The sequence below is a fragment of the Microtus oregoni genome, unplaced genomic scaffold (assembly GCF_018167655.1).
Source record: "Microtus oregoni isolate MIOR12 unplaced genomic scaffold, Mior012 000001F_ref0000356, whole genome shotgun sequence".
NCBI lineage: Eukaryota > Metazoa > Chordata > Mammalia > Rodentia > Cricetidae > Microtus > Microtus oregoni.
In genome coordinates, this window is record NW_024543060.1 from 84,143,919 (window position 1) to 84,151,120 (window position 7,202).

A 7,202-nucleotide genomic window follows, 5' to 3' on the forward strand; every position below is an offset into this window, starting at 1 on the left:
GGGACTTAGACTCCCGTAGGACATATTTCTGGGCATGTCTGTGAGGGTGTTTCTAGAGAGTCTTAGTCCACATAGGAATGGAGGCAGCACCATAACACAAGCTGGGTCCCCGAACTGAAAAAAACAGGAGAAAGAGAAGGGAACACCAGCCTTCCCCTCTCTGCTCCACATCTGTGGATAGTGTCACCATCCGCCTTGTACTTTGTCTGCTGTGTCTTCTCCACCATGATGGACTGTACCCTCGGAATGTCATTCAAAATCAATACCTCTGGAAGGTAGTTCATCATGGAATGAACAAAGGAACAAAACGAAAGCGAACAGGAGAGAGAAAAAGAACAAAAGGACAAGAAAATGAGAGAGATGGAGGGAGGGAGAGAGAGAGAGGGAGGGAGGGAGAAAAGGAGGGAAGGAGAGAGAGAGAGAGAGAGAGAGAGAGAGAGCTGTTTGACAGAAGCAGGAGCCTGGGAGCCGAGCCAGCCTCTGAGGGTGCGGGTGGGAACCTGTCTCCCTCCTCTGTACACACCCAGGGCCATTAGAGCTTCTTAGAACTCTCTGATAGCCTGTAAACTCAGTCCACACCTCCCAGGATGGAAGTGGGCCAGGTTGTTTCTTAGCCAAGGGATTTGGGGAGCATTGTTTGTTTTCCAAGCTTCAGATTTACCCACTGTAGGTGAGAGTAATGAGTGCAGAATCCTGAGGCGTGAAAGACACAAATCCCTGAAAGCCTTGAACTCTGCTAAGAGGTACTGTGTTATCAGTAAGTGGGAATGATTATTATTGTTCCTTTTGCTAGTTGTCAAATAGAGCAGATAGAGAAAAATGGAATGTTTTTAATCATTTGCTAAACATATTTTTCAAGGCAAGGTGAATATTCTAGTTTTTAAAGATTAGTTAAAATGCGCTCGCACACACACACACACACACACACACACACACTATGAGATAAATAAGATACCTTTTCATAGTCAGCTTGGGACCTTGGCGTGCATCCACAGAGGGATGAGGCTGGAATGTTCTCGATGGGGAGGAACAGGCACTTAGAAAAGGGGGTTCCAGGCTATGCCTGGTCCTTCTAGCCCTTTGCAGGAGCTTGTAAGTTTGATAGTCGTGGAGACCCTGTCGTCCAGATGTGGGGCAGATACCATTTTCTGAAGGAGTGGGGGACAGTGTTCTCGCTGACCTGCTGAGATGGTACCAGGTTTTCCCACACTAAAGGCCTTCTATCTGATGGGGTGGGCGAGATGGCTTAGCTGCTGTAGGTACTTGCCACCAAGGTTGATGACCTGTGTTCCATCAGAACCCACATGTCAAAGGAGGAGAACCAATAAACTTAAGTTGTCATCTGTGGGTTATATATATATATATATATATATATATATATATATATATGTGTGTGTGTGTGTGTGTGTGTGTGTGTGTGTGTATTTATATGCATATTCATGACAAATAAATATTAAAAAGCTTTGAAACAAAACAAAACAAAGGACCCTGATTGTAGCACTTTCCAGCTGCACTGAATGAATTTTCTGAATAGATTTTGTCTTATTTTAAAATTCATATTTCATAGAATATGCATTCCACAATATTGTGGATTTTTGCAGTACTTTTTTTTTCCTTAAAGCATTTCATCACTTACTGTGATTACTGTTTTTTTTTTTTGTTTTTTTTGTTTTTGGTGTCCTATCAAGACCTAGACCCCAGCCCACGTGTCCTGGACTGACGGGTTAACCCTGCACTGGGCTGCCTGAGGAAGCCAGTCCAGCCTCTCTGCAGCCTCCTCACAGCTGCCAGAGGGGTGGCAGTAACTCTTCCAAAGCAGGTGGGTGCTTGCAGAATGCGGACCAATTTGTGTAGCCAAAGCAAACAATCTCTAAGAAACAAATCTACCAGGGGAGGAGGAGTGCATTCCAAAGACGGTCAGGAATTATCTCTAGAATATTTATTCTTTTATGTTCTTGGCACTTCGTTCCCCAACATACAGGCTGGCTTCCAGGGGATCATCTTTCAGTTGCTGCCCTCCCGGTGTGGGGACAGGACAGCGTTGCCTCTTTGTCCTGCCATGAAAGGCACAGGGAACCCATTCAAAGTAGTTCTGCCTTGGAAGAGAAACTGTTTTCCTTGAAGTATCTCTGCGCCGGGGCTTTGGATGATGGCAGAGCTGGTGCCAGGCACCTGCCTGCTGCCCACCCCTGTGTTCTCCACCCACTCCCAGAATTCCGCTTGCTCTTAAACCAAAGGGCAAGGTTGGAGGTTTGGCGGAATCAGTGAGTAGGGAGAAAAAGGATTTCTCTGTTTCTTTATCTAACTGAGAAACTAAAACTTCATCTATACGATAGAAGTCTTCTCAAGTGGTATGAATAAAATGTCAGCCTTTGGGAGGACAGATGAAAAGGGCAGAGTGTTCTAGAATACTCAAGAAAAACAACTGAATCAGAGACCTATGTATCAGCAGAGGGAAACATCAAATTTATCATCGGGCTTGATTCTTTTCAAGCCTATTTCCAGGGAAACTTGAGCTGACTTGCTGTCTAAACATCCTGAATCCAGGATGGTGTCTGAGTTAGTCCCCTCCCTTTCCTTTGTCCTTTTCTCTGTTCCTCCAGTATTTGTGAGTGTCCTTCCCTACCTCTCCAGTTCTGCTCTCCCCATCTCTCCAGTCATGACAGGTCACGTGTGTGTGTGTGTGTGTGTGTGTGTGTGTGTGTGAGAGAGAGAGAGAGAGAGAGAGTGCGCGCGTGCGCGTATGCCATGGACCACACTAGGTTTGTGCAGACAATACTCAGGACATCCCATTATTCCATCTCCCTCTCCCCCACATGAAAACTAGATAAACTGAGGCTTAGAGCATCTGGAAGATGGATGGAGGCTCTGTCCACTGTGAAGAGCAGAGCTGAAGCCCCAGGGTGGTGCAGGAGAATTGTCTGTATTCTGCCAACCAGGGCAGGCCAGCCTCTTCCCACACACGTGTTTCTCCACGCATCTTCCCTTGCACCTCTCTCCACAACTCCTCAACCTGCCTTTTCTTTCCTACTCTCCAAGACCATCTCTCATCTGCCTGGCCACTGCCGGCGTTGCTACATTTTGTGATGTGTTCCATGACTGCCGTTGGCTATGGTTTATCAAACGCTAGAACTTGATCTTCACAATCCCCTGATGGAGATATGGCCAGGCTTAAGCCTAGGGGAGCAATCTAAGAGGTTGAAAGTGAGTTTGCACCCTCATGGGGTTAACTGCTCTTCTGTTTCAAAATTCAGGGCTCTTCGGGTGTTCGCATTGCTCAGAGCTCCTTTGTAGGGACTTTCCAATGTCAAAGTCAAGAGTATGCTACCGCTGGGATCGTCCCCTACCCGTGAAAGTGCATTCTGATACTATGAATGTTAGAGATTTTGTTCAGGGTGGATTTTTGAAAACTAATCTTTATTTAAACACATTATATTGAAATATTATTTATTTGAGCTCTGCGTGTACCCAGGTGGTACCTCTTTTGCCTCTGTCTCACTACCTACAGCAAGAACCTCCTGCAGGGTCAGCCTGTGTGAGCTGGCAACAGGACTCCCAGCTGCCTACCTTCTCTGATCCTCGTTCTCACTGGTTTGGTTCGGCCCCAGATCTTCCAGAAAACCTGCCTGATCAGAAGGGCCCAGGGAGCCGGTGAGCACCTGAGTGGGTGCGGGGCGGGAGGAGTGGGAGGACGAGACTTCACTTGCTTTTTGCCAGAGGGACTGATGATGCTGTAGTAGACAGGTTGCCGCCAGGTTGCTTTGAGGGAATTAGCATAACGAAGCCCTTTTCTGGGAAAGGGGACTCTTCAGGACCCGACTTCCATGGATTCCCCTCCTCTTTGGCCTTTAGGAAAAGAGAAGGAACATTTCGATCAAGGTTTTTCTTAGAAAAGACCTCCGTGGACCTGTTATGGGAAATGAAGCTGGTTTTGTTTTCTTTGATTAATCACAGTGTCCTGTTTCCAAAAGCAAAAGTGGCCTTGGAGCCTCCAAAAGATCACAGCCTGTGCTGTGAAGGAGTCCCCAGGACCCGCGCAGCCCCGGTCCTCTCCCGGCGCCACCTGTACCTGCCTAGGAGTTCAAGTTACTACTCCCCATTTCCCTTTGTGTTTTCTGCCGGTAGGAGCCAGGAGAGGTCTTTCAAGCTTTCTTTACAATTCCTTGAAAGCTAGAGGGAGGACGCCAGAAGGGAATTATATAACGGCAAAGCCGTTTTAAAGCCACAGAGGCTTCCTATGGGCATGGGATAGTTCCCGGCCAGTTTCTGTTTCTGACTAGACAGGAAAATGTACACATTCTGTGAAGAAGATCAAGGATTCCCCACCCGCTCTCCAACCCCTGCCCTTCCCTCCAGCTACTTCCTGTTCTTTCATCGGAGAAATACAGTCCCTAGGATGCTGATGGGCGCCGGGAGGGGGAAGAGGAGGTGGGTAACGAAAGTGGACAGCAGTAACAACAAAAATCTTCCAGAGCCCTTTCTGAAGAAATCTTGTTCGCTAATCTTGGGGGCGCAGCACTGTTATTCTGTGAGAAAGTGGAAGAGTTGGGGGAAACAGTTTAAAGCATGTGGAAATCTTATAAATAACCAGCCCGGCTTTTTCTTTTCAGGGGAGCCCCGCCCTTTAAGCTCTGCATAAACCCCGGCTGTTTTCTTTTATCTGTAAACTAAACATCCCTGAAAGTGTGTCACGTGCAGCCTCCATAGTCCCTTGTTCCCACCTTCTCTTTGTTCCCGTTTTAGAGATGAGGAAACTGAGACCCACGGATTCCGTGGCTTGCCTGGTATCCCAGCCCACCAGATGGTCAGCTAGCATCGCAGGCATCACCCCAGGAACCCAGCTCCTTGCCTCTGGGTAGTGATTTTCACCTAAGGGCAATCTTGCCTTGGGGGGGGGGGGGGGACTTTCAGCAACATCTGGAGCATGTGTGTTTGTGTCCATCCATGTCCTTGTTCATCCATTTGTCCATCTGTCTGTGTCATGTGTCCAAAAGCAAACATGGCCCTTGGATTTCCCGAAGGAGCGCAGCTCTACACAGCCCTGGCCTCAGGGACTAGCTCTTCGGCCTGTGGCTTCCAGAGAGTTCAGGCTACTCTTGTGTGTTATTCTGCCAGTGGGGGCCTACAGTGGACACGGTAGTAGGAGACTAGGGATATCTACATATTACCCCCACCACACAGACAGGCTCCCCAAAATGCACCCCACACGGATCCCAAGAAGCCTTGGTCCTTACTGTACTAGACAATGGAGGGAAACTCTCAGCTTTGAGGGTTGCTAAGAGCTGTTCTGCCTCACAGCAGGATTGGCCTCTCTCCAAAGGCTGCCACAAGAATCAAAACTGCCGTCCTGAATGTCCTCTGGCTATGGTCAAGTGTTCCCCACCACCACCACCAAGCTGACTGCAGGGACACACAGCAAGCTCATCCGCTGGATCCGACGTTTTGTAATTTATAGTTACAGGGCGCCTGTCTTCATTTAGCAGCAAGTCGGCTGGCATCCATCCTGCCAGGGAGGAAGCAGTTACAGAAGAGGCCCTGAGGTCCAGGCCAGCTGACAGCCCATGGTATTCGGGGATGGCTGGTGCTCAGAGGCACCTGGGAATAGGCCCGGCCTAGATGGCGCTGAGCACGCGGTACCCCTTCAGACCCATCCGTCAGCAGCGGGCCTTGCCAGAGGATGGCCTATTGAACATTTCCAGGAATAGCACTGCCAACCCTGTCAACTGCTTTCTTGGAAATACACTCAATAAGGATGGCTGTCCTCCAGCAGGCAGAGCAGAAAGCCCGGCCTGGACCGCAGCACCAAGAAACGGCAGCGCCCGGAGGCAGGCTTCCTCGGGACTTTGGGAATGGGGTCTGTTCTTGTGGGGCTCCTTGGGGGACTTCCAGCAGTTTCTGGAGTCACTCATGGTGGAAGGAGAGGCGGCATGGCCTGCAGAGCTCTTGGTACCGATTTCTTCAGACAACTTGATGTCCTTCACAAGCAGAAGCTGGGTTTTTTTGTTTTGTTTTGTTTTCTTTTCTTTTCAAATAGCAGCAAGCAGGAGAGTGACCGGACTAGACAGCCAAGTCCCTCAGCAGGGAGCTCACATGACCTGGCAGTGCTTGCCTCCACACCTTCACTTGTATTTCACTCTCAAGGACGACCAAAGGAGCCCCAGAAAGGGAAATTCTTTCTTCTGAGAATATATCAAATACGAGACAAAAAGGAAAGGAAAAAGCTTATAATTTAATTGCCTTGCTCCAACTCTATGCAAAATTAACCTTTTCTTTCACAGAGGCCTGATATGATGGTTGGCATGTGGCCACCCTGCAACCTCCCTCGACCTCGAGGATGGTTCCAGGAGGGCATGAGTGGTGGTGTTGAATTCAAAGGGCTCCCTAGAGATCCAGCCTGGGTGTCGTGCATAAAGAGACCCCAAACTCTCCAGAGCATCCGGGAACTGCTTGATCATATCTTTTAAACTATGGGAGAATTACAGAGTTTATCATAGAGCAGTCTTTTATTTCGAAGAGGCACAAGAAAACATTTGAGTCCTACACAGTGTCCCGTGAGCTAGGGAGTCACATAGCCAGAAACTGTGGGATTCCCAGTTTGATTTAAATTTCGGCTAAACAAGAACTTACCTTTTGACATATGTCCAAAATATTTGTTGTGTATTCAAAATTCAGATGAACTGGGCAGCATCTGTTTCATTAAATGATCAGTTTGTTAAATTATGACAGGAAATATCGAGACAGATTCAATTAAAAAAAATTCCAGACAAGCAAGGGGAAGGAAAGAGAATGGAACTCAGGAAGAAAGAAAGAGAAAGACAGGAAAGAAACAGAGACAGGCCAAGCGAAAGAGAAATAGCAGGCTGAGGAAAGAGGTGGAGATGAGAACCTCTCTGGAGGATACGAACGGTCTGGAAAATGGTGACCTTTGCAGAGTGCCATCCCTGGGAGATGCTGTTGGGTTGGCTTGGCATCTTCTGATGTGTCTTGTGTGGTGAAGCCCACAGCTGCCGCTAGAGAGAGATGATTCTCCAAGCTGTGACTGCAAATCGTGTACGTTGACATTACCACAGATGGGGTTTTTTTCCAGAGACCCACCTCCTGTATCAGAACCCTAGCCACCAGGCCAAACCTGAAATGGTACCCCCGTGCTAGGTCAGGTGAGCAAGCTGACCTCTGGAAGCAGTCAGCTTCCCCTAAAATAC

At 48.3% G+C, this 7,202-nt stretch overlaps 1 long non-coding RNA gene across 1 annotated transcript; it reads right to left on the reverse strand.

Annotated features, from left to right (window-relative positions):
• Positions 1–6,402: 6,402 nt before the first annotated feature.
• LOC121464760 lies at positions 6,403–6,948 on the reverse strand. Its single transcript, XR_005976552.1, has 3 exons — positions 6,924–6,948; positions 6,628–6,688; positions 6,403–6,465 (listed from the first exon to the last, which is right to left on the reverse strand). It is a non-coding gene; the product is annotated as an uncharacterized LOC121464760 (long non-coding RNA).
• Between the last annotated feature and the right edge of the window lie 254 nt (positions 6,949–7,202).